Source organism: Chlorocebus sabaeus, chromosome 19 (genome assembly GCF_047675955.1).
Source record: "Chlorocebus sabaeus isolate Y175 chromosome 19, mChlSab1.0.hap1, whole genome shotgun sequence".
NCBI classification, from domain to species: domain Eukaryota; kingdom Metazoa; phylum Chordata; class Mammalia; order Primates; family Cercopithecidae; genus Chlorocebus; species Chlorocebus sabaeus.
In genome coordinates, this window is record NC_132922.1 from 13,593,698 (window position 1) to 13,621,320 (window position 27,623).

General features: G+C 47.7%; 1 long non-coding RNA gene across 2 annotated transcripts; it reads left to right on the forward strand.

The window, feature by feature from the left end:
* Positions 1-1,191: 1,191 nt before the first annotated feature.
* On the forward strand, positions 1,192-25,890 carry LOC119627315 (uncharacterized). Of its 2 annotated transcripts, XR_012089461.1 has the most exons (5): positions 1,192-1,986; positions 14,326-14,418; positions 14,507-14,597; positions 21,334-21,543; positions 22,955-25,890. It is a non-coding gene; the product is annotated as an uncharacterized lncRNA (long non-coding RNA). The 2 variants fall into 2 exon arrangements; XR_012089460.1 differs by lacking the exon at positions 22,955-25,890 and having other exon boundaries at positions 21,334-22,931.
* Positions 25,891-27,623: the final 1,733 nt, after the last annotated feature.

Sequence of the window (27,623 nt, forward strand, 5' to 3'; positions counted from 1 at the left end):
CCTGCTATGGAGTGCCAGACACTGTGCTAAGTACTTGTCATCTCATTTAACCTTTTCCACCATCCAACAAATAACATTATTACAATCCCTCTTTTATAGATGAGGGAACTGAGTTCAGAGAGGTTAAGTCAGTTGCCCAAGGTCACACAGTCAGGAGGAGGCAAAGTTCAGATTCAAGCCCTGAACTGTCTGACTTCAGATCCCCACACTCAGCTTGTACAAGCATCACTTTAAACATTTCAGAAGTTCACCGGCCTGCCCTCCTCCCTCCCTGCTCTTCCCTCAGGGAGAGATAGGAAGGGCCTAGCACCTTAATCAAATCATAGCAAAACCATCTGGGTAACACTTTCTGTTTGTCCAAAAGCTCAGAATTCCTCACGTGATGCCAATGGCCCAAGGGCAAGAGAGATGGAAGAAGCTTAGAGGAGGTCTAATTCCATGGCCTCATCTTACAGATGGGAAACTGAGACTGGGAGAGGGAAGGGACTTAATAGAGTGAGTTAGAAGCAGAATCTGCCCTTGAGCCCATTTTGGCTGCACAGTCAGAGTGCCCATCCATCCATCCATCCATCCATCCATCCATCCATCCATCCATTCATCCATCCGTCCATTCATTCATTTATTTATTCCTTTGATGTTTATTGAAGGCCTGCTGTGAGCCACGCACTGTTCCTGGCATTGGCACAGACAAATGTCCTGCCCTCATGGGGCACATGGTTGAGTCACTAGGCCAGGTGGGAGGTGGCAGGTGGTGGGCAAGGTGTGTGTTGGGAGAGTGAACCCTCTCTGTGATCTTTCCCCTTCCCCATTTTCTCTGATTTCTGATTTTTTTCTCAAGGACTCAGAACTGGAGGCAGCATCCTGGAGGCTCGCAGAGTGGAGCATCCCAGCATCTTGAGGCTGCTGAAGGTCTGCCTGTGAGCCCAAGCTGTGGGTAGGGTTTCCAGAGCACAGATCAGATGTGCCTGATTTCCACCAGCCCTGTCACTCGCCATCCAGTGACCAAGAGCATGGGCAAATGGGAGAGAAGGAAGCTGGATCCAGGAGGGAGGGCCTGAGACCCAGTAAACCATAGGCAGGGATGGCGGTCAAGGGCAGTGGGGCACATGCTGATGTTCAAGTTCTGGGACTTGCCCCTAACACAGAAGCTCCTCCTAGCACCACTGATAACCAGAGAATTTGGGGAAGAGCCAAATGCTCACTGGAAAGCGAATGGTTAATAAATTGTACCGTGTCTGGATGATGGGTCACTGTGAGTCATGAAAGAGAGGAATGACGACGTAGGATTCAAGCATCTACTTCCAGTTGTATGTAACAGTAACGCAGACCGGCTTAAATGGGTATTTAGCAGCTCAATCCCTGAACAGTCTGGAACAGGGTTGGCCTTGGGGGTACAGACACCAGAGACTTTTTTTTTTTTTTGATGGAATCTCACTCTGTTGCCCAGGTGGGAGTGCAGTGGTGCAGTCTCGGCTCACTGCAACCTCTGCCTCCCAGGTTCAAGCCATTCTCCTGCCTCAGCCTCCCAAGTAGCTGGGATTACAGGTGCCTGCAACCACGCCTGGCTAATTTTTTTTTTGTATTTTTAGTAGAGACGGGCTTTCACCATATTGGCCAGGCTGGTCTCAAACTCCTGACCTCGTGATCTGCCCTCCTTGGCCTCCCAAAGTGCTGGGATTACAGGCATGAGCCATTGCATCTGGCCTACCAGAGACTCTTAAGTGTCCTTGTTAGTTTTCTCCTTCCCTCTCTGTCTCTCAGTTCCAGGCTCACATCAAATCATCCTTGATTTCAGAGCGCCTACCAAAAAGAAATTTCCCAGGGAAAGGCTGTGACTGGCTAGACCTGGGTCATGTGCCCCACCCCGGAACAATCTTTGCAACAGCGCGGGAGAAACACCATGGTGGGTCAGGCCTGGGTTATGTGCCCAGCCATGTAGCCAGAAGGGAGGTGAAAGCGGATGGACAGACCCACCAGAGCCACAAGGTAAGGCGTATTTCTCTAAAAAAAGGAAAGCTAGTCAGATTAAAAAAACAAAAACAAAAACAAAAAACAGACATTCATTCTTGCTATGTATTTATTTATTGAGACAGAGTCGCTCTCTGTCTCCCAGGCTGGAGTGCAGTGGCGCGATCTCAGCTCACTGCAACCTCTGATTCCCAGGCTCAGGTGATTCTCATGCCTCAGCTTCCCGAGTAGCTGGGACTACAAGCACGCACCACCATGCTTGGATAATTTTTTGTATTTTTTTTGGTAGAGACAGGATTTCACCATGTTGGCTGGGCTGGTCTCGAACTCCTGGCCTCAAGTAATCAGTCCACTTCAGCCTGAGGATAACATGGAAAGTTATCTTCAACATGGAACTGCGAATTTGTGTGTTTCCGTGGAGCATGGGGATCAGGAGCCCAGACTTGGCAGCCAGACGGTCCGGGCTCAAATCCTAGCCCTGCCACTTTCTTACCATGGTCTTAGATGATTGACTTCACCTCCTTGAGCCTCAGTTTCTTCATCTGTAAAATAGGCATAATAATGGTGCTTGCCTCACATCATTGGTGACCGGTTCGCTGTCAAGCCATGTCAAGCGTGTTGGAGTGGCGCTTGGTATGTAGTCGGTTTTTGATCAATGTTAGTGGTTGGAGAGGCCTAGAGCAGGGGTCGCCAGCTGGAATGCCCTGAAGGGCCAGACAATAAGCGAATGAGGGGAGTGGGCCCACTTATGCACACAGCGGGGAATGGTGGGGACTGTAGCAAAATGGAGTGGCTTGTCCCATATGAAGTGGGCAGCTGGTCCTGGCCCTCGCTGACTGCCACCATGAAGGGACAAGAGTACAGGATGGCTGGTTTCTCTGTTTTCCAAGGATAGCTGCATTCATCTGCTTTTGTGTGAGATTAATCATCAAGTAGTTTGACAAAGTAGCAAAATGCTGAGCTGGAGAACATGGTGGAGGCTAATGCCATGGGCTGGATGTGGTTCATGGCTCGCCCACTCACTGCCTTCCAGGTAAGCAGATGATGGAAGATGTTATCTGGAAAGGATGATCACCAATGTGGTGACAGTCACTGTCCCTGTGTTGTAGGTTTTACAGTGATTCGAATCTTCTTGGTATTTAGACGTTCATCACCACCACCAACAAAAGAGAGGGTAGGAGCTGTGGGGAAAGGGGTTGGGAGGAGCGTGGGGAGAGAAGGTGGAGAGGGTGGTGGCCACATTCAGGGTGCTTGAGGGAGCCCAGAACATCAGTCTCCACCTGTTAACAGGCACCAGCCTTAATGCCTAGCAGAGGCTGAGCAGGGTGGGCACCAAAGCCGCCTTCTCTGTTTCTCTGTAATGGTGTCCCATGTAGGTGACCTCCCTCTTGCCTGAGAACCCCTGGACTTGGGTTCAAATCCCAACATTACCGGTGTGGGATTTGCGACTTTACCTCTGCGTCTGTGTCCCTGTCTGTAAAGGGAAGGTAGTCATGCCTCCTTTCCTGTGTAGACGAAGGGACTGCAAAAACAAGCCAGGCAGAACATAGCCCAGCCTTGAGCAACAGGTGTGCCCCACACGCGGATGTCTGAGCACCAGGTCCTGCCGTCTGGAGATGGTGTGCGTTCCGGATCTGTGGGTACTTCAACCCAGGCGTGGGACTCAAATGCCAGGATTTCAAATGAAGGGACAATTTTAGGTGACAACCACCATCTCACACCTCGTCGATGGCTACGAGTTCTGAGCATAGACTCTGAGCCAGGCTGACAGCTGAGTGCTGGGGACAGAAAGTTAAACAGCCGGCACCCATGCTCTGCAATAAGCCCAGGGCACAGAGGGGCTCTTAACCCATTCAGTGAGCATGAATGCCCATCCGGAGTCTTGGCTGTTTGGTCTGAGGATTGAAATCAGTAGTTTGACACTATCGAAGGTCAAACAGGACTCTTTGAGGGAGAAGGTGAGGAGAGGGTGCCCCTGGCTATAGGAACAGCCAAGTGCAAGGGCTAGGCGGCTTGAGAGGGAAGGGGGAGGCACTTGGCGCGAGCCTGGTCTAGTTCTGTTTTGGGTCTCTCCCTCTCCCCCACGCCCCTGGGCCTCTACCCTCGACTCAGCTGCTCCCTGACTCCCACTTCCCCTTTCCAACCAGGCGGCTGTAGTTTTGGGACTGAGCCCTTTTCTGCTAGGGACAGGAAGACACACCTCCAGGTCCAGTGCATGCGTGTGTATCATATGCATGAAGAGGGGTCCTGGGTTCTGCCCCTCGCCAAAGTCACTGCAGTAGGGGCCTGGAGGAAGCCCAAGGTCTCCTGCGGGCCCAGGAGGTGTGTCATGGGGTGGGATGGATGGAGGTTCCGAACAAACCAGGGGCAGCCTCTCCCTGTGTCGCTCCTCCCTGAGGTCACAGACGGCTGCTGCAGTCTCAGGTGTCACATCCTGACTTGACCATGGCTCACCCTGGCTGTGCTCAGCCCCTGTGGCCAGGGCGGGTCCATGCTCACATCTGGATGCAAGGGATCCTGGGAATATAGCCCCTGGCATTGGCAGCATCGACGTGGGAGGTGGGGAGGAGAGGGCTGCTGGAATGAAGGGACCAGCCTGTGAGATCCTGGAGGGGCCACCATGGGGATAAGGGGGAGCAGCAGAGGGATGGGAAGGAACCCAGGTGTGGCCAGAGGCTCCCAGATGAGGGCCTTCCAGGAAGTGACTGGCTGTATCCCTGACTGCTGAGAGGTCGAGGTCTCCAATATCCATGGGGTCAGCAGCAAGGGGCTGGCGGTGAGCAGTGGGGAGGAAAGTGGGGGAGGAAGTGGAAGGTGTGAGGTAGGGCAGGGAGAGGGCTCTGAGGTGGGATCCGCTGCAGCCTGAGGGGGTGGGTTGAAGAGGGTGTTTTCAAGGAGGAAGAAACTTGACTAGAGTCAAGCTGCGAGAGGCCCACGGCGTTTCTGAGTAGAGAGGAGGAGGAGGAGAGCAGGGCAGGGGAGGGGACGGCAGGCTGAGAGGAAAGTCTGGAGGACCCCCCTCCCAGCGGGGAGGGTAAGGCTGGAACCGGCAATCCTGCAATCCTGTTCCCCATTTGACAGACCAGGAAACTGAGGTTCAGGGAGTCCTTGCTGACAGGCCAGGGCTCCAGGCCAGAGTTTGGCTGTGACTTCTGAGTGGTCATGGTTCAGACTGACTCATCTTTCTGGGATGTGAGTTCTAGCTCTCTCAGAGTCCACTCCTTCAGTGTTTGTGGGGAGTCCTTTAAAAGATTGAAACCAGTAGTTAAACCCATGTCCACTTCAGTCTACCATGGAGCCTCATTTTTTTGCCCAAAAGTGTAATTGTAGAGCTCCAACCAAATGTATTTACACATGATCTCCGGTCATGCATGCTTGCTGGGTCCCTCTGTCCCCTTTTCTGCATTGCATTCTTGTCTCTTTGGCTTCTACGTCCACATTCACGGGCCCTGGCTTGTGGGGGAGGCCAGGGCTAATCGCTGGACACCCTCCAGAACCAACCCCACCCCAGGGCAGCGCTGGGGCTCCCCGGGTCCTCCTGCTTTGAAAATCGAGTGCCCAAAACCACTTCTGTGGGCTCTGAGGGCAGGGCTAGGTGATTTTGTGTTTTGTGTTTCTTTGAGACAAGGTCTAGCTCCCAGGCTGGAGTGCAGTGGAGCAAACACAGCTCACTGCAGCCTTGACCTCCCAGGTTCAAGTGATCCTCCCACCTCAGCCTTCCAAGTAGCAGGACTACAGTCACACGCCACCATGCCCGGTCACACACCACCATGCCCGGTCACACGCCACCATACCCGGTCACATGCCACTATGCCTGACCAATTTTTTTTTTTGTGGAGACAGGGGGCTTGCCATGTTGTCCAGGCTGGTCTCTAAACCCTGGGCTCAAGGGATCCTCCTGCTTTGGTCTCCGAAAGTGCTGGCATTATAGGCGTGAGCCACTGTGCCGGGGCCAGGGCTGGGTGTTTTAAAAGACACTCAGGACTGGGTGTGGTGGCTGACGCCTGTAATCCCAGCATTTCAGGAGGCCAAGGTGGGCAGATTGCCTGTGGTCAGGAGATCGAGACCAACCTGGCCAATATGGTGAAACCCATCTCTACTAAAAATACAAACAAATTAGCTGTGCGTGGTGGTGCGTGACTGTAATCACGCACTCGTGAGGCCGAGACGGGGAATCACTTGAACGTGGGAGGCCGAGGTTCGGGGAATCACTTGAACCTGGGAGGCAGAGATCTCAGTGAGCTGAGATTTCACCACTGCACTCCAGCCTCAGCAACAGAATGAAAACAAAAACAAAAACAAAAAACAAGATACTCAGGATTTTGCCTTCTAGAGTGTAAAGCCAGACAGGGGCACCTCAGAATTGGTTGCTTTGCACATGAAAGTCATTTGCTCTCTCTAGGAATTAGCTAACCCTAGGAGAGGTGCTAATTCTTAGTCACGAGGTCCCAGATGCCGGAGCATCAAGAATATAGAAAGTAAGAAAATACAGTCAATATATTACATCTAGTTAGTACACTGGGCCGCTTTGGCTTCCTGCTGCATCTCCAGCACTTAGAACAACCTTGCACACAATAGGTGGTCAATACATGCTTCTTGAAGGAATAAGGCTGGGGTTGTGTTTGTGAAGGGCTGATGTGTGTCACATGAGGTGCCCCTGTCTGCCTTTACACTCTAGAAGGCAAAACCCTGAGTATCTTTTTTTTTTTTTTTCGTTCTGTCACCAAGTGGTGAAGTCTTGGTTCAATGCAACGTCCACCTCCCAGGTTCAAGTGATTCCCTTGCCTTGGCCTCCCAGGTAGCTGGGATTACAGGCACGTGCCACCATGCACGGCTAATTTTTTTTTTGTATTTTTAGTAAAGGTAGGGTTTCACCATGTTGGCCAGGCTGGTCTCGAACTCCTGACCTCAAGCAATCTGTCCGCCTTGGCCTCCCAAAGTGCTGGGAGGAATGGATTCTCTCTGGTGTCAGCCAGCAGCTCCTTGGATTCCGATGAGTCACCCTGGCTGTGAACCTCAGTGCTTCCACCCATGAGCTGCAGCAGCGTCAGTCAGGCTCAGCATCCCCATCTGTAAAATGGGGACACCGTGGAATGTCTCAGCAGCTTAGGAAGATCAGAGAGAGCAAGGTCAGAAGACAGGGGCTTGCTGTGTTTTCTTGAGATTTAGGAAAGATGATCTTAGGGAGGGAAACTCAAACCTGGATACACACCAGCCTCACCTGGGGCATCTGTTAAGCTACAGACTCCCAAGTTCTGAGTCTGTCTCTCCAATGGAGGGACCTGGAATCATTATTTCAAACATGCTCTCAGATGCCTGTGACCCCAGTAAGTGCCATGCTGTCTTCCAGGTGCTGTAAAGATATCAGGACATGCTCTGGGCTTTGGCCTTCAGTGAAGTTCTTTTAAGTAACACAGAAACCACTTCTTTGCTTGCTATTGAAGGCATGATGTCACCCAGTGCCTCTTACACCAGAGCACGTAAGAGCTTTCGTCTGGCACAGTGTTAAGAAAACCTATTTCACTAAGAAACTGACATGCTTCTCCTTTTCCAGTAAGGAGAACTGAGTAATGTATCCTGTTTCCCTTTTTGCCCCAGCTGCCAGGAAGCTCAGGCAAATCCAAATCTTATCAGCAACAACTCATCATTTGGCATATTTCCCTCTGCTTTTCTCCTTGATCTTGATCTTCCGCTTTCGTATTCCTAGCTTTTTGTGTATGTGGGAGATGGAGATTCTCAATATAAAAGGAAAGGAGGAGGGAAGGAAGAAAGGCAGAATAAAGATCTCCATCATGGAAGACCACGCTTAAAATTTTGGCCACCAGCCCTCTGTGTGCCCTCGGGTCACTCACTCTCACTCTCTGATTCCCTCTACCCTTCTCACCCCCACCAGTCTCCCCTGCAGCCTCCCCTTTCTCTGTCTTCCCTGAAATGTTTATTCCCTTATTCATTCAACACATATTTATGGAGTACCTATCTGTTCTGCTCCATAACAAACAACTTCGAAACGTCTTAGTGGATTTAAACAGCATTGATTTTGCTCACGAATCTGCAGTCTAGGCAGGTCCCCCTGGGAGAGCCGGTCTCTGCTCTTCTTGAGGTCAGCTGGGGTGTTAATATCTGAAGGCTCCAATATGCGTCATTTCTTGGTGTTGGGGGAACACTATTTTCAAAATCTTCCCATCTAACTATTTTGAAATATACAGAAATCGCCCGCTATAGACTTCCTGCTGTGTTATAGAACAATAGAGATGATTCCTCCTATCTGGCTGTCATTTTGTACTTGTTACCCAATCTCTCCCTCCCCTCTGCTGCCTGATCCCCTTTCTATCCTCTGGTGACCACCATTCTACTCTCTGCCTCTGTGAGATCGACTTTTTAGCTCCTACATGTGAGAGACAATATGCAGTATTTGTCTTCCTGCGCCTGACTTAATTCACTAACATAATGTCCTCCAGACTCATCCGTGTTGTCACAAATGATGATATTTCATTATTGTTTATGGCTGAATAATATTCCACTGTGTATATATACCACATTTTCTTTATCCATTCATCCACTGATAGACACTTAGGTTGCTCCCGTATCTTGGCTATTGTGAATAATGACACAATAAACATGGGAGTACAGACATCTCTTCATTTTCTTTCCTCTGGACATATGCCCAAGAGTGGGATTGCAGGATCACGTGGTAGCGCTAGTTGTAGTTGTTTGAGGAACCTCCGGGCTGTTTTCCATAACAGCTGTACTGATTTACATCCCCACCAACAGTGGCCGAGTTCCCCTTTCTCTGCATTCTTGCCAACATTTGCCATGTTCTGTCTTTTTGATTATAGCAATTTTCACTGGGGTGAGATAATATCTTACTGTGGTTTTATTGCATTTCCCTGATGGTTGGCAATGTTGAGCATTTGTTTTTCACATATCTGTGGGCTATCTGTATGTCTTCTTTTGAGAAATGTCTATCCAAGTCTTTTGCTCATTTAAAAACTGTATTTTTTTTTTTCCTGTTGAGTTGTTGGAGCTCCTTCTGTGTTCTGGATACTGATCCTTTGTTGGGTGGATAGTTTGCAAATATTCTCTCCCATTCTGTAGGTTGTCTCTCTCTCTGTTGTTTCCTTTGCTAAGCAGATGTTTTTGGTTTGTTGCTTTGTCCATTTGTCTATTTTTGCTTTTGTTACCTGTGCTTTCGAGGTCTTATAAAACAAAACAAAACAAAACAAAACAAAAAAACACTTTGTCCAGACCAATGTCCTGAAACATTTTCTCTATGCTTTCTTCTAGTAGTTTCATAGTTTCGAGTCTTACATTGGTGTATTTAATCCATTTTGAGCTGATTTTTGTGTGTGGCGGGAGATAGGGGTCTAGGTTCATTCTTCCGCATGCTGATATCCAATTTTTCTGGCACCACTTACTGAAGAGACTGTCCTTTCCCCAATGTATATTCTTGGTGCCTTTGTAAAAAATCATTTGGCTGTAAATACCTGGATTTATATCTGGGTTTTCTCTTCTGTTCCATTGGTCTATGTGTCCACTTTGTTTTTGCTTTTGTTTTCTGAGACAGAGTCTTACTCTCTTGCCCAGGCTAGAGTGCAGTGGTGCGATCTCGGCTCACTGCAACCTCCACCTCCCAGGTTCAAGCAATCCTCCCACCTCAGCCTCCCGAGTAGCTAGGAATACAGGCATGAGCCACCATGCTTGGCTGATTTTTGTAATTTTTAGTAGAGACGGTGTTTCACCTTGTTGGCCAGGCTGGTCTTGAACTCCTGACCTCAGGTGAACTCTTGCCTCGGCCTCCCAAAGTGCTGGGAATACAGGTGTGAGCCACTGCACCTGGTCTATGTGTCTATTTTTATGCCAGTGCCATGCTGTTTTGGTTACTATAACCTGGTGGTATATTTTGAAGTCAGGTAGTGTGATGCCTCCAGCTTTCTTGCTTTTGCTCAAAGGCCCCGAATGCTTTGTCCATACAGATTGCATACAGATTTTAGGAGTTTTTTTTCTATTTCTGTGATGAATGTCATTGGTATTTTGGTAGAGATTACATAGAATCTGTAGATCCCTTTCGGTGGCATGGACATTTTAACAATTTCGTTCTTCCAATCGATGAACATGGGTTATTTTTTCATGATTTTGTGTCCTCTTCAGTTCTCTCATCAGGGTTTTATAATTTTCATCATAGAGCTCTTTTACCTCTTGGGTTAAATTTATTCATGGCCAGGCGCGGTGGTTCACGCCTGTAATCCCAGCACTTTGGGAAGCCAAGGTGGGCAGATCACGAGGTCAGGAGATCGAGACCATACTGGCTAATGTGGTGAAACCCTGTCTCTACTAAAATAATAATAATAAAAATTAGCCGGGCATGGTGGTGGGCACCTGTAGTCCCAGCTACTTGGGAGGCTGAGGCAGGAGAATGGCATGAACCCGGGAGGCGGAGCTTGCAGTGAGCAGAGATCGCACCACTGCACTCCAGCCTGGGCAACAGAGCGAGACTCTGTCTCAAAAAAAAGAAAAAAATTGTTCATAAGTGTTTTATTATTATTTTTTCAGCTATTATAAATGGGATTCCTTTCTTCTTTTTCAAATTGCTTCTTACTGGTGTAAAGAAACATTTCTGATTTTTGTATGTTGATTTTGTATCTTGCAACTTCACTGAATTTATTAGTTCTAACCATTTTTGAATGGAGTGTTTGGGTTTTTGTAAATATAAGATCATGTCATCTGCAAAAAGGGACCATTTTACTTCCTCCTTTCCAGTTCGGATGCCAGTTTTTTCTTTCTCTTGCCCAACTGCTCTGGGTAGGACTAGAGTTTCAATTTTGCAAACTTAAAAAAGTTGCACGTTGTGAATGTACTTAATGTCACTGAATTTTACACTTCAAATGGTAAAAATAGTGCATTTTCTGTTATATATATTTCACTACAATTAAAACAACACAGACGAAGCCCTATAGAAAAGTTTTGAAAAAGGCCACCAAAACCCCTAGAAAGCTCTGGAAGGTACCCAGAGCGAGACCCACGCAGAGGGGCTAAGGCCTGAGATCAGGCCACCAAGCCGGGCAGACACGGCCAGCTCCTCCTCGTTACTGCTGGCTGCCCCACTGTAGTGAGCTTCCCTCTCTGGGCATCAGTTTCCTTTTATGTAAAAATGGGGTTAGTGGCCTGGCGTGGTGGCTCATGCCTGTAATTCCAGCACTTTGGGAGGCCGAGGTGGGTGGATCACCTGAGGTCAGGAGTTCGAGACCAGCCTGACCAATATGGAGAAACGCCATCTCTACTAAAAATACAAAATCTCTACTAAAAATTCTGGTTAACAAGGTGAAACCCCGTCTGTACTAAAAACACAAAAATTAGCTGGGCATGGTGGTGGGCACCTGTAGTCCCAGTTACTCAGGAGGCTGAGACAGGAGAATTGCTTGAACTCGGGAGGTTGCAGTGAGAAGAGATCGCACCACTGCACTCCAACCTGAGTGATGGAGCGAGACTCCGTCTCAAAAAAAAACACAAAAACCAAAAAACAAAAAAACAGGGGTTAGTGACGATGCCTCCCTCAAAGGAAGGTTGTTTTTGTTTCAGTTTTTCAAACAAGGGAAGTTTTGCAGAATGTGATGAAATAATCCATGTAAGCCGGGCGCGGTGGCTCAAGCCTGTAATCCCAGCACTTTGGGAGGCCGAGACGGGTGGATCACGAGGTCAGGAGATCGAGACCATCCTGGCTAACCCGGTGAAACCCCGTCTCTACTAAAAAATACAAAAAACTAGCCAGGCGATGTGGCGGGCGCCTGTAGTCCCAGCTACTCGGGAGGCTGAGGCAGGAGAATGGCGGGAACCCGGGAGGCGGAGCTTGCAGTGAGCTGAGATCCGGCCACTGCACTCCAGCCTGGGCGACAGAGCCGGACTCCGTCTCAAAAAAAAAAAAAAAAAAAAAAAAAAAAAAAAAGAAATAATCCATGTAAGGCAGTCAGCACAGAGCGCGGCCACCGAGGGGAGTGGGCCTGAGGTCTCTCAGCTCTCCAGAGCTAGGGCCACAGGAGGAGCCAGACCGGAGAGACCGGGCAGGGTCTGGCCCTCTTGCCCCACCCCTCGTCGGTTTCCTCGGTGACCAAGCCAGCCCACGGGCTCCTCTGCGTGGTCGCTGCGGGGATGGCACTCAGAGAATCCACTGCCTGGGGCTCCCCTGTGAACCAGGGGACCTCTGAAGGTCCTTCAGCCCCAACACCCAGGGATCCGTGGGGCTGGATTCTGGCTGGGGACAGGGCTGGACCCCTAGGAGCCTGTCACATGGGGCAGGCACTCCAATCCAGGATGATTCCGCTGACACGTAACGAGTTCTTGAAGCAGTGTGAACCGGAGCAGTAAGGATGGATTCCACATGGGGGGAACTGGGGAACGGGTTGTCAGGTGTGGGGATTGGGTTAGGAGAGCTGGCTTGGAAGTGGGAAGAGCATCAGCTGGTGGAGACTGGGTGACCTCTGTGTACCGCGGTGGGCAGGAGCACACGCTTAATGCTGAGTGAGTGTATGCGTGTGGCTTTAGCAGGAAGCAGGGGGGATGAACCTCAAAAGAGAAATGGGCCAGGTGCCCACACCTGTAATCCCAGCACTTTGAGAGGCTGAGGTCAGCGGATCATCTGAGGTCAAGAGTTTGAGACCAACCTGGCCAACATGGTGAAACCCCATCTCTACTAAAAACAGAAAAATTAGCTGGGTGTGGTGGCACGCCCCTGTAATCCCAGCTACTTGGGAGTCCCAGGCAGGAGAATCGCTTGAACCTGGGAGGCGGAGGTTGCCGTGAGCTGAGATCTCACCACTGCACTCCAGCCTGGGCCATGGAGTAAGACTGTTTCAAAAAAAAAAAAAAGAAAAAAAAAGAGAAATGGGAGCCAGGTGGTGAGAGGCTCTGAATGCCAGAACACCATTTACTCTTCCTATTTTTTTTGGATTGGCAATAGGTAAGAAGAAACCCTCCCTGGTGGGAAATGTCTCTTGTGCCAGATGCCTCCAAGGGGTCTTTCAATGCCTTGTCCCAAGTGCTCCTCAGTGCAGCCCATCTGGGTCACACACCAGATGGTGGGGAGCTGAGAACCAGGAACCAAAGTGAGCCCCGATTTGCAGTTTAGAAAGGTCACTCTGGCTGTCATGTGAAGGAAGGACTTGATGGACAGATTAAACGCAGACAGGCCTGTTAGGAGGCTGTTACAGAGGCCCCGGACAGGGATGCTGACGGTTGGGGGTAGGCCCACTCAACAGCTATTCTCAACTCCCTCTCCAGCTCTCCTTCCTCTACTAACTACAGAGTCTGTGAAAGCTAAATTGTTATTTCCCAGCCTCCTTTGCGGCCAAGGATGGCCATGTGACCTTTCTGGCCAACCAGGATGCCTGGAGAGGGTGGCCCTTCCTGAATAAAAGGAAATTCTCATAAGGAGAAGTCAGTGTTTGGCCTCCTTCCCTGCTGCTTGGAAAGTGGGTGTGAGGCTGGTAGGTGCAGCCAACTTGTAGCTCTCAACAGTAAACATGAGGGGCAGAGCAAGTGCTGAGGGTGATGGAACCAAAACACAGAAGGGCCCAGGTTTCTGACAGTACTGCTGGGCTGTGGCTCCAGTCCCTGGCTGCCTCCTGACACCCTACTGAGTGAGATCAACTAACCCCTGCCCGTGCAAGCCCTGCTGCTTGTTGGCAGTGGAGTATGAGTGTGCTGACACATGGAGTGAGGTAGAGGAGCCCAAACCAGTGCAAGGAGAGGACTGGAAAAGTATTGAAAAAGGGAGGGAGTGGCCCTAGCCAAGTGATGCAGAGAGGCAGGGTAGGAGTAGGCTAGAGCCCATGGTCGACTCACTCACCTTCCATTCTACCCTTGCTCCACCCTCCTATACTGCAGAGGCTAGCAAGCTAAAGCCACCCTTTCTCCCGGATCCCTTGCAGCTATGATTCTGGATGTGAATTAGATCCTACCAATGGGATTTGCTCCCATGAGATTTGGAAAACAACTGTCTTCTTGCTGCTCTTGGCAGTCATTGCTGGCAAGTGACCTTGTGGGTGTCAAGAAGCAGTTGTATTAGAGGAGGTAGTGCTGGACCCTGTGTCATAGTGTCTGGACTCCTACTTCCTGAGGCTCAAGATTCAGGTACAGCAGTGGTGGTAGCATCCTAACTCCTGGGTGGCAGCCACAGTGGAGGGGTTGGGGGTGACCCCTGACTCCTCACCTTCCTGTCTGTGGCCTCGGTGGAAGTCCCTCTTGGTCAGTTCTGCGGTGTTCTGGGAGTCATTTCTGGAAACCTGCTCTGGAGCACACTCCCTGAGTACATCTTATGATGTTGTAGGCACTGAATTTCCTATGTTCAATCTCTTTCTGCTTAAGATACCTAAGGCTTCTAGTCCTTACACTGAAACATGACTGATACAAGGACCAAGAAGTGACCTTTGGATTTAGAAATCTGGATGTCATACGTAGGTGAGCCTTGAGGGAGCATTTTCACTGGAGTGGTGGTGTACGGCCATCCATTGTGGGAGCCCTGTTAACACCTGTATTAATTTGCCAGGGCTGCCGTGTCAAAGGACCACAGATCAGGAGGCTTCAACAACAGGAATGTACTTTCTCATAGCTCTGGAGTCTGGAAGTCCAAGATCAAGGTATCAGCAGAGTTGTTTCTTCTGAGGGCTCCCCTTGGCTGATAGTGGCCGTCTTCTCCCTGTGTCCCCACGTGGGCTTCCCTTTGTGTGTGTCTGTGTCCTAATCTCCTCTTCTTATGTGGACACCAGGCATACTGGGTGAGGGTCCACTTTCATGAACTCACTCTACCTGAATCATCTCTTTTTTCTTTTCTTTTCTTTTCTTTTTTTTTTTGTTTTTTGAGACTGAGTCTTGCTCTGTCTCCCAGGCTGGAGTGCAATGACGCGATCTCAGCTCACTGTAGTTTCTGCCTCCTGGGTTCAAGCAATTCTCCTGCCTCAGCCTCCTGAGTGGCTGGAATTATAGGCATGCACCACCATGCCTGGCTAATTTTTGTTTTGTTAGTAGAGAAGGGGTTTCACCATATTGGCCAGGCTGGTATTGAATTCCTCACTTCATGATCCACCCGCCTTGGCCTCCCAGAGTGTTGGGATGAATTACCTCTTTTAAGACCCTGTCTCCAAATACAGTCACAGGTGGAGGTACTGGGGCTTCAACATGTGAATTTTAGGGGAACACAATTCAGTCTGCAGTTCCCCTAAAAACACGCTCTAATCCACAGAAGTGGGTCAAACCCCAGGAGGACACTGCTGTGGCAGAGGATGGAGATTTAGCTTCCAAGGTTTTGGCTCCCTGGGGTTCCTGGTCCCCAGCCCTCCTTGGCCCAGTCTCCAGATTTCCCATCTTTGTGTGCCAATACTGGTGTCCAGTCTCACTCTCACCGACCATGGAGGAAACCAGACTGCAGTGGGCACTTCCTGGAGGCGAGGGCAGGGAGGAGAGGTAGGGCGGGTGGATGGCAGCCGGAGGGGTCCCGAAGACAAAACCCCTGGGCTGCTTCTTTGTAAGATGGGAGAGACCGGATGTGAGATGAGGGAGTCAGTAGAACGAGGTTGAGGATATTGGAGAAAGAGCAGAGTAATACCCTAGAAGTGGGGAGAGGAAGGAGATAAGCCAGACCCACCACACTCACGCTGACATTTATCCAGTGTCTGCTATGTGCCAGTTTCCTTCTAGGTACATGACACATATACTTGTACCCCATGCTCATGGCTATCCAGAGAGGGGGGTGCCCCCATCAGCAATGGGAGAGCAGTTTGCAGAGGTGAAGCCACTTACTGGGGACACATGACCAGTTAGCAGAGGAGGCGGGTGGAGACACAGCCTGACCCCAGAGCCCATGAATAGGAGAGGTAGGAAATTGGAGGAAGAGGACACAGTCATCTTGAGATGGGCTTGAGCAGAGTGGAGACTGAGGTCTCCTCTGGAAGGAGTGGTTGGTGTTTGAGAATGGGGTTGGTGGGAGGTGGGGAGTAGGGGTGAGAGAGAGCCCCCTAGCATTCAGCGAGGGTCCTTGCTGAGGCTGAAAGTGGAGTTTGCCCCCTAGACTTTCTCCCTCTACTATCTGCTGCTGCTGGGCGGATGGGGTGTTAAGCTGCATTCCTTCCCTGGGTGGCCTCCTGCTGCTTTAAATACTGCCTTAGTCTCTGGAGTCATAAAAGAAATGGAAGAAAACACAAATAAGCGGAATGACATCTTGTGTTCATGGAATGGAAGAATCAGTATTGTTAAAATGTTTGTAGCACCCAAAGAGAGCTACAGATTCAGTGCAATCCTTATCAAAATCCCAATGTCATTTTTCACAGAAAAAAATACCCTAAAATTTGTATGGAACTACAAAAGGCCCTGAGTAGCCAAAGCGATCTAGAACAAAAAGAACAAAGCTGGAGGCATCACACAACCTGATTTCAAAATATACTACGAAGCTATAGTAATCAAAGCAGCATGGTGCTGGCTTAAAATCAGACACATAGACCAAATGGAGCACAATAGAGAGTCTATAAACAAGTTCATGCATTTCCAGTCAATTGATTTTCAACAAAGGTGCCAAGAACATACAACAGGGAAAGGATGGTCTCTTCAATAAATTTTGCTGGGAAAACTGGGTATCCACATGCAGAAGAATGAAACTGGACCCTTACCTCACACTGTATACAATATCAACACAAAGCTTAAATGTAAGACTTGAAACTGTAAAACTACTAGAAGAAAATAGGAAAAAAGCTGGTTGGCATTGGGAGCCATGATTTTTTTGGCTATAACCCCAAAACACAGGCAACAAAAGCAAAAATAAGCAAGTGGTATTGCATCACAATAAAAAGCTGCATAGCAAAAGAAACAATCAGCATAGTGAAGAAACAACCTGTGGAATGGTTGAAAATATTTGCAAATCATAATCTAATAAGGATTTAATATCCAGAATATATAAGAAACTCAAACAACTTAATAGCAAGAAAACAAATAACCTGATTAAAAAATGAGCAGATGACATGAATAGACATTTCTACAAAGAAGACATACAAACGTCCAACAGATATATGAAAAATGTTCAACATCACTAATCATCAGGGAAATGCAAATTAAAACCAGAATGAGATATGACCTTGCCTATTAGAATGACTGTTATCAAAAAGGCAAAAGATAACAAGTGTTGCCTAGGACACAGAGAAAAGGGAACCTTTGTATACTGTTGGTGGGAATGTCACTTAGTACAGCCATTATGAAAAACAGTATGGAGTTTCCTCAAAAAACTAAAAATAAAACTACCATATGATCTAGCTATTCCCACTTCTGGGTATATATCCAAAGGAAATAAAATATTGAAGAGATATCTGCATGCTCGTGCTCATTGCAGCATTATTCATAATAGCCAAGCTATGGGAGCAACCTGAGCTTCTATCAGTGGATGAATGGCTAGAGAAAATGTGGTACATATACACAATGGAATATTCTTCAGCCATAAACAATAATGAAATAAGGCCAGGCACGGTGGCTGGGAGGTAGAGGCAGGTAGATTGCCTGAGGTCAGGAGTTCGAGACCAGCCTGGCCAAGATGGTGAAACCTCAACGCTACTAAAAAATACAAAAATTAGCCCGATGTGGTGGTGCGTGCCTGTAATCCCAGCTACTTGGGAGGCTGAGGCTGAAGAATTGCTTGAACCTGGGAGGTGGAGGTTGCAGTGAGCCAAGATCGTGCCACTGCATTCCAGCCTAGGTGACAGAGGAAGACTCCATCTAAAAAAAAAAAAAAAAAAAAAAAAGAAATATCATTATTTGTGACAACATGGATGAGGCTGGAGGACATTATGCTAAGTAAAGTAAGCCAAGCACAAAACGACAAATACCGCATGACTTCTCGTATATGCAGAATCTAAAAAAAATTGAACTCAGAGAAGCAGAGAGTAGAATGGTGGTTGGCAGGGGTGGGGTGGAGGGTGGAAATGGAGAGATGTTGGTCAAAGGATACAGAGTTTCCTTTAGACAGGGTTAATAGGTCCTGGTGATTTCTTGTACATCATGGGACTATAATGAAAAATAATGGGCTATATAAGTGAAAATTGCTAAGGGAGTCTATCTTATATGTTATCACAAAAAAAATTATGTGAGTTAATAAGCATGTTAATTAGCTTGATAGAATCACTTCATGATGTATACATATATCAAAAGATCACATTGTACCCCCTAAACAGATGCATTATTTATTTATTTATTTAGCTATTTATTTTTAAGATGGAGTCTTTCTTTTGTTGCCCAGGCTGGAGTGCAATGGTGCGATTTCGGCTCACTGCAACCTCTGCCTCTTGGGTTCAAGTGATTTTCCTGCCTCAGCCTACCGAGTAGCTGGGATTACAGATGCCCGCTACCATGCCAAGCTAATTTTTGTATTTTTAGTGGAGATGGGGTTTCACCATGTTGGACAAGCTGGTCTTGAACCCCGACCTCAGGTGATCCACCTGTCTCAGCCTCCCAAAGTATTGGGATTACAGGCGTGAGCCACTGCACCCGGCCAATAGATGCGTTTTTTGTTTGCCAACTATACCTTAATAAAGGTGTAGTTGGGAGAAAAACAAAGTAAATCCCAAACATCATAGCATTTCACACCAACAAACAGAAATAAATACTGTCTCAGTCTGTTCCGGCTGCTATAACTGGGTGTCATAGACTGGGTGGTTTATAAACAACAGAAACAGCCAGGCACTGGTGGCTCATGCCTGTAATCCCAGCACTTTGGGAGGCTGAGGCAGGCAGATCACCTGAGGTCAGGAGTTTGAGATCAGCCTGGCCAACACAGTGAAACCCCGTCTCTACCAAAAAAATTAGCAAGGCAGGTTTTGGTATAGCGCATTCCTGTAATCCCAGCTACTGGGGAGGCTGAAGTGAAGAATCACTTGAACCCGGGAGGCGGAGGTTGCAGTGAGCTGAGATCTTGCCACTGCACTCCAGCCTGGGCGACAGAGTGAGACAGTGTCTCAAAAAACAAAACCAAACAACTCCAAAAACTCATTTCTCAGAGTTCTGGAACCTGGGGAGTCCAAGACCACAGTGCTGGCAGATTCAAAGTCCGGTGAGACCTGCTTTCTGGTTCATAGATGGTGATCTTGTCACTGCATCCTCACTTGGTGGAAGGGGCCAGTTAGCTCTAGGGACCTGTATTATAAAGGTGATAAGCCCAGTTACGAGGGCTCTTCCATAATGACCTAATCATCTCCCAGAGGCTTCTCCTCCAAATGCCATCATGCTGGAATTAGTTTTTGACATATGAATTCAATATATAAATTCTCAGGGATGTAGACACTCGGTCAATAGCAAATGCCATCTACATTGGGACAAGTCCAGGCTCATGCCTCCAGCCTGGACCCTTCCCCTTTCCCAGAATCTTCTATCCAAACACTCAACAGCTCCATGTCCAACAGGCTTCTCACCCAAAACGTCCAGGACAGAAGCTTGATTCCTGGATGCTGCAAGCCCGCTCCTCCCGCGACCGCCCTCTCCTAGTTAAATGGTGCCTCCATCTGCCAAGGTGCTAAGAATGAAACCCAGCGTCACACTTGACTCCCTCAGCAAGTTCTAAAGGCTCTACAGTACCAACTCTCCGTCCAGCCACTTCTTACACTTCCCACCGTCACCTCCCTGGCCCAAGCCTCCCTCCCCTTGCCTAGACACTGCCATGGCCCTGCCAGGTCTTCCAGCTTCCCCGCTGGTGTCACTGTGGACTATTCCTCACATGGCCACCAGAGGGTGCCTTCTTGACCTGGATTTGCCGGTTTTTCTGCTCACACCCAGAAGAAATCCAAAGTGTGTGAGTGAAGGCTACTTGGTTATTTTTTTCTTTTCTTTTTTTTTTTGAGACGGAGTCTTGCTCTGTCGCCCAGGCAGAAGTGCAGTGGCCAGATCTCAGCTCACTGCAAGCTCTGCTTCCCGGGTTTATGCCATTCTCCTGCCTCAGCCTTCCGAGTAGCTGGGACTACAAGCACCTGCCACCTCGCCTGGCTAGTTTTTTGTATTTTTTTCATGGCGCTTTCTTTCACCACCTGTCATTATGATTATACTTGTTGCTAGCTTGTTTATTGTCTTTCTTCCAACTGGAATGTGAGCTCTCTGGGGGCAGGGACTTCTATTTGTACACTGCCATTTACCCAGAGAAACGGACCCAGAACGAGCTTGTTAACGATGGCGTGCTGGCCTGACAGGGGACTTGCTGGCGGGGGCCACTCTTCTCCACCCTTCTCCCCGACTATTCAAGGAGCCTTTCCCCCCAACCTCCATATCCAGATGCCCAGCATCAGAAGCCCCTGGCCCACCCAGAGCTGGAGGATGGACACCTGTGGCCAGGGCTGGAGGATGGACACCTGTGGCCAGAGCTGGAGGATGGACACCTGTGGCCAGGGCTGGAGGATGGACACCTGTGGCCAGGGCTTGAGGAGAAAGGCAGGAGCAGCAGGGCCGTGGGGAAGGGAGGGTGATTTTTTGAGTGAGAATCAAGCCCTGCCCAAGACCTGCCCAAGACCTGCCCATGGGAGATGAGATGAAATGGGGATGGAGGGGTGCATTGTTTGGAGAGGATAAGCCGCCCCACGTCTCCCCGCCTCTGTGGACTAGTGTAGAGGTCCCCAGCGAAGCTTCATCTGTATTTACAGCTGCTTCCCGTTGCTCGCATCATTGCCTGAGCTCCTTCTCCTGTCAGATCAGCGGTGGCATAAGATTCTCATAGGAGCACGAACCCCATTGTAAACTGCGCATAGGAGGGATCTGGGTTGCAGGCTCCTGATGAGAATCTAATGCCTGATGATGATCTGTCACTGTCTCCCATCACCCCCAGATGGGACTGTCTAGTTGGAGGAAAACAAGCTCAGGGCTCCCACCGATTCTACATGATGGTGAGTTGTGTAATAATTTCATTATGTATTACAATGAAATAATAATAGAAATAAAGTGCACAATAAATGTGCTTGAATCATCCCAAAAGCATCCCCCCAAATCCATGGAAAAATGGTCTTCCACGAAACCAGCCCCTAGTGCCTAAAAGGTTGGGGACCGCTGGCCTAGAGCAATGGCGGGTGCAGACCTCGGGGTGTTTGGTACCTGAAGGTGGACAGGCAAGCTGGGGCTGGGACTCTGTTCCTACCCTTCCACGATAAGGTTGGGGTAGGCTAAGAAAGGGAGGGGGTGAGTGGTGACTGCTGAGGGCCTAAAGGGGCGCACCCCAATGCCCAGTCCTGGAGGAGGAAGAGGATTTGATTGGGTAGGAAAGTGAGGGGCCTTTGTCCCAGGGCAACGGGGAAAACAGGATGCCACGCGCAATCTGGAAATCTCGCAGCGCCCTCTCCCGGCACTAACGCATCTCTACATTCCCAGGGAGAAACGCGAAGTTCTGAAAAAACCTTCAAGGTGGAAGGCCAGAGAAGGTGGACGATCATGAAATATTTCAGAGAGAGGAGTCACGGGGCCCTGAGAGTGGCAGAGGCTGCCGAGAGGAAAAGCACCAAGAGCACCGCCCAGCCCGGAACTAGCTTTAAATCCATGCCCAGGTTTTGTATGAGCCTTGCTGGAGGAATATACATCCAGGTAAATTGTGTTGGTCAATAGGTACTGTTAACTGAAAAAAACAAAACAAACAAACAAAACCCCACAATTTATATATTTAGAAAGGAGATTTTATTTCTTTAAAGAGTTACAGCCTGCAAGGTGGCCATCCTGCACATGGCATGTGGCAGGGCCGGAGACAGGCACTTCAAAAGAGGAGGGGTTGGGGCAGGAGCTTTATGCTAAAGGAGTTGGCTAAACATACATATTCAACAGGCTACAGGAGGAGCTATGCATATTCATAAAGGTGGCCCTGATGGATGCATATTGAACAAACATGCATGAAATGTATGACCCATGTTCACTTTGGGGTGGAAACTTAACACTTAAATGCATTATACTGAGGTCCTATACCACTAAAGGTCTTCAGAACACAGGTGCGGAACTTCTGTAAACCGGCCAGAACTGGTCCATGGTCGGTGGTCTTCTGATCTGGAGAAAGTTACTGAAATCAGTCTCTTCTCCAATGAAGGCTGGAATTAGGGCCTGGAGCAGGGGCTCAGTTGCTCAGCCTAGGGGCCCTGGATGAGCTGTGATTGTTTTCATCTGGCTTATCTCGAGGCAGTGCTTGTTTAACTGCTACCTTGTGGCAGGCAGAACAGAGTTTACGTACGGTTTAAGTGTGGGGTGTGTGACCTCACCCTTGCCTAGCAGGGCTTGAGGTCCTGGTTATAATCTGGTATTGTGATGCCACAAAGTCTGTTCTGTCCATCTGATAGTTCTTTTTTAAATTTATGATTCTGTTTTAACATGACTGTGGTCAGTTGTGTCTAAACTGCGAAAGGAGGTGTATAATGAGGCGTGTCTGACCTCCCCTTTCATCATGGCTGGGATCTCAGTTTTAAAAGTTTTTCTGTGCCGGGTGCAGTGGCTTATGCCTGTAATTCCAGCACTTTGGGAGGCAGAGGCAGGGGCATCACTTGAGGTCAGGAGTCCGAGACCAGCCTGGCCAACATGGTGAAACCCCATCTCTACTAAAATGCAAAAATTAGCTGGGTGTGGTGGTGGTGGGCGCCTGTAATCCCAGCTACTCAGGAGGCTAAGGCAGGAGAATCATTTGAACCTGGGAGTCAGAGGTTACAGTGAGCCGAGATAGTGCCACTGCACTGCAGCCTTAGTGACAGAGCGAGACTCCGTCTCAAAAAATAAAAATAAATAAATAAATAAAAGTTTTTCTGAGGTCCCTTTGGCCAAGAAGTGGTCGGTTTAGTCAGTTGGGGGGCTTATAATTGTATTTTTAGTTTACGGTAGCCATCTGGAAAACTATAAAGTTGAATCTACCTTACATTGTGCAATGGGATAATGAGTCATGTCATATAATTCAGTGTAACAAATGAAACCACAAAACTATAAGAAGAAACTATAGTAAACTGTTTGAAAAATGTAATTTCAGAGCGGCAAAGACCTTTCTAAAAATCACAAAGAACCCAGAAGCCATAAGAGAGAAGATTGATTAATCAAAGTATTTAAATATGCAGAATTCCACGTGGCTCAAGTCACCATCAGTTAAGCCAAAGTGCCAGTGGCCATCTGGGAACACACAGCTGTAACTTGTGTGACAGACCAGAAGTGAGTTCCCCTAACATGGAAATCAGTGAAAAAGACCAACACCTATTAAGAAAATAGGCAAAAGGTAGGAAAACACAGTTTACAGGAAAAGAAAATACAAATGGTTTTTGTTGTTGTTGTTGTTTTTTGAGGTGGAGTTTCTCTCTGTCGCCCAGGCTGGAGTGCAGTGGCGCGATCTCCACTCACTGCAACCTCCACCTCCCAGGTTCAAGCGATTCTCCTCCCTCAGCCTCCCAAGTAGCTAGAATTACAGGTGCCCACCACCATGCCTGGCTAATTTTTGTATATTTAGTAGAGACGGGGTTTCACCATGTTGGCCAGCCAAGTCTCAAACTCCTGGTCTCAAGCGATCCAAAGTGCTGGGATTACAGGCATGAGCCACGGCACCTGGCCACAGATGGCTTTTAACCCTCCAGAAAGATGCCTATCCTACGAAAAGAAATGCACATCAAAACTCAAATGCAATGTCATTTATTGCCTTCTGGGGTGTCATAAATAAGAACGTTGCCCAAAACACCGTATTGGTGGGGAAGCCAGTTTTCCCACACACCGTTGGCGGGAGGATGGATGGATAGAACCCCAGTGGAGGGCAATTTGACACTGATGCACACATTCTGTCACCCAGCAAACCCCCTGTTGGGGAAGGCTGCTTTCAGATACTTGCGTCTGGGCAAAATGGCGTGTGTGCACTGTTATTCATGGTAGCTTTGCCATGTTAGGAAAAGGCGGGGAATCCTATCCTTCCTTCAACAGGAACTAATCAAATTAATTCTAGCAAGTCTACACAATGGACTCCTGTTCATATAGAGGAAGTTCTCTGTCAACTAATGTGGGACAAACTTCAAAGTAAATAGTTACTGGAAACTAACAAGGTACAGGACAGCTTGGGATGAGAGACAGGAAGTGGAGAATGCTTGCTTCCGCTGGAACAGCTCTGGAGGATCATAGATACATCAGTGACAGAGGTGGCCTCTGGAAGGGGAATTGAGTGCTGGGCAGATGGGCTGTAAGGTGGACCTGTGCCTTCTGAATTTTGGACCATGGGATGCATTACCCATTCAAAAGTAGTATGAAAATATGTAAATGTAACACAAAAACTTTAAAAACTTTGAAAATGTTTGCTGTCTAGGTTCCAGTTTAGGGGGCTGGGATGGTTGTATTGTACTGGGATAGGAGAGCCTGTTGGATTCAAGAGGACGATGGGGTGTCCCAGGTGGGGGTAGGAGGCATCTCCAGTAGGCAGTGGAGAGAGATCTAGGAACCAGCCTGACTGAGGCGACCTCAGAGGGTGTACAGAGAAGGGACTGAGACCGATGCCTGAGGCACAGGTATAGGAAGCAAGGGTGGTGGTAGGGGGGTGCACCTGCTCAGGGATGGGAGGGGCAGCTCTCATCAGCCGGTCAGTCAGAGAGTGGCCTGTGGGGCCCGCTGGGAGGGCCTCCTGGGACCTGGGGTGTGGGGCAATGGGAACTTGGTTCTGTTCGGTATCCGGGTGTGTCTGGGGCACAGAACCTGGCTTTGGGGGCAGAATCCTGGTTTTCTCATCAGGAAAGTCCCTGATGGAGACAGGGACCTGCATTCTTCATGGGGGATCTTCTGGGAGAAAATCCCCTCCCAGAGGTGGGGAGGTGACTGGAACTGAAGAGCGGCCTGGCGCGGTCAACTCAGGGAGCTGGTTTGGGGATTGGGTAGGGGTAATCAGCGGGAGTTCCATCAGCTCCTAGGAATTTGACCTCAGAGCCCAGTCACTCTGGGAAAACCCTGTCAGGCTGGGGACTCGACTCCAGCCCCTGGGGACTTCTCAGAGCTGGCCAGCCCTCTCTGTCACCTCTCTTGGTTGTGACACTGAATATAGGATGACCCCCAAGGCAAAGTGGACCTGGATGCAAATATTTCCCAGCTCTGACTCCAGGGTGCCAGCCAAAGACATCCTGGGCACCCCCTCAATCAATTCCTTCCTTCCTTCCTTCCTTCCTTCCTTCCTTCCTTCCTTCCTTCCTTCCTTCCTTCCCTCTTTCTCTCTTTTGCTTTCTCTTTCTCTTTCTTTCTTTCTTTCTTTCTTTCTTTCTTTCTTTCTTTCTTTCTTTCTTTCTTTCTTTCTTTCTTTCTTTCTTTCTCTCTCTCTCTTTCTCTTTCTTTCTTTCTTTCTTTCTTTCTTTCTTTCTTTCTTTCTTTCTTTCTTTCTCTCTTTCTCTCTTTTTGTTCATTCTCTCTCTTTCTTTCTTTTTCTATTTCTACCACATTTTACTGAGTGCTAGCTCTGTGTCAGATCTTGGAATATAGTAAAGGTTTTTCAAATGTTGGCTGCTATTTCAATAAAAGGTTAGAATTTTAGCATGACCTAATAATTCCAAAGCTGCATGCATTTGATGACATAACCTAAGGGTTTAAAAACAAAAATAAAAAGTGACAGAATGACAAGGAGAACTGATAAATTCACCTCCATAGAGGGAGGTTTAACCTCCTCTTCTTAAGAGCAGATAAATAAAAGCAAGGTAAATATAAATTCATTTGTAATGATACGAAAGATCTAAACAATGCAATGAACACCTTTGATTTATTAAACATATAGGGAACACTGACTATAGACACATTTATGAAAATAACACTCACCATAGGTCATAAAGCAAGTCTCAACACATTAAAAGGAGTCAGTGTGACAACGTCCGTATTCTTTGTCTGCAGTACCACGAGGTAAGAAAACGAGATAACGGCCTCTTTCCCCAACTCTTGGAAATTAACAACACACTTTCCAATGACTCATTGAGCGGAATGGAAATCGTAATGAAAGTTTAAAAATGTTTAGAACTAAAACATAATAAAATATTACGTATCAAAATTGTGGGTTGTGGTACATTTTGTGTTATGTCTATTTTACCGCAATTAAAAGAAAAGCAACTGCAGGTTGCAGCTTAAGTCGTATTGCCTTAAGAACTTGTATTAGGAACAAAATGAGACTAAAAAAATTCATGAACTAAGCATTCAAAATCAAGAAGTAAAGTAAGAACATCAGAACAAAGCAAAAGAGAGAAAAGAAACAATAAAGAATAGAAATTAATTAAATGGGAAACAAATGTATAGTAAAAAGGATTAACAAGGCCAAAATTGGGCTCTTTGAAAAGATGAGTAAAATTAATGAACTTGGGGAGCAATTGATTAAAAACAAAGTTTGAAGGCATAAATAATCAATATAGGATGAAAAGGAGGGAGATAACAGAAATTAGGAGAGATTTAAAAGATATAAAATAGTACTATGAACAGGTTTATACTAATGAATTTGAAAAACCAAGCAAAATGGGCAACTTTCCAGAAAAATATGTAAAGGATGACTCAAGAAGTAATAGTGGCCAGGCACGGTGGCTCACGCCTGTAATCCCAGCACTTTGGGAGGCCAAGGCGGGTGGATTGCTTGAGCTCAGGAGACCATCCTGGCCAACATAGTGAAACCACATCTCTACTAAAAACACAAAAATTAGCCGGGCCTCGTGGCGCATGCCTGTAGTACCAGCTACTTGTGAGGCTGAGGCAGGAGAATCGCTGGAATCCAGGAGGTGGAGGTGGCAGACAGCTGAGGTCCTGCCACTGCACTCCGGCCTGGGTGACAGAGTGAGACTCTGTCTCAAAAAAAAAAAAAAAAAAAAAAAAAAAAGTAATAGGAATTCCAAATAGTCCTATATCCCTTAAAGAAATTGAATTAGTAGTTTAAAATCTACCCCTGTCCCTACCAACCCCCATAATTCTGAAACTAGGTCCAGATACAGATGGCTTTATAAATTTTATAAAATATTTAAGGGAGACATAATGTAATATTATCCAAACTTCTCTAAAAATAGAAAAAGATAATATTACCAACTCTCATAATGAAACTAGTATAACCTTGGCAACAATAACAACAACAACAAAAAAGTCAAAGACAATATAAGAAAGGAAAATTACTGGCCAATCTCCCCACCCTACATGCAAATATTGGCAATTTCAAGCCAGCAATACACAAAAGGCAATGCATCATGACTGACTGAGTGAGGGTATGAGTGAAGCTGCTGTAACAAAAAGACCTGAAAACACAGTGGCTTAAAGAAGCAAAAGTGGGTTTCTCTCTCAGGTCTCGAGCTGAGTGGTCCAGCTCTGCGTTGTCCCCACATGGTTCTAGGATTGCTCTGGAGTTTTTATTTCCTACTCCGTGGGGAGAGGGAAAATGCTGTACAGGATAAATGGTTTAGCTTCCAGGGAGATGATGCAGGAGTTGCTGACATCACTTCCATTTGCACCTTTTTCCCCCAGACATGATCACAGGGCCAACTCTGCTGCAAAGGAGACTGAGAAATGTCTTTAACTGGGTGAGCGTGTGGCTTGCCCCAATTCTGGGATCTCTGTTATTAAAAAGAAGCAGAGAATGGTTGCTTAGGGATAGTCAGCAATAGTCCCCAGGTTAACTAAATTCAGCTTATCTGGGAATGCAAGGAGAATTGGACATCAGAAAATATATTACTATA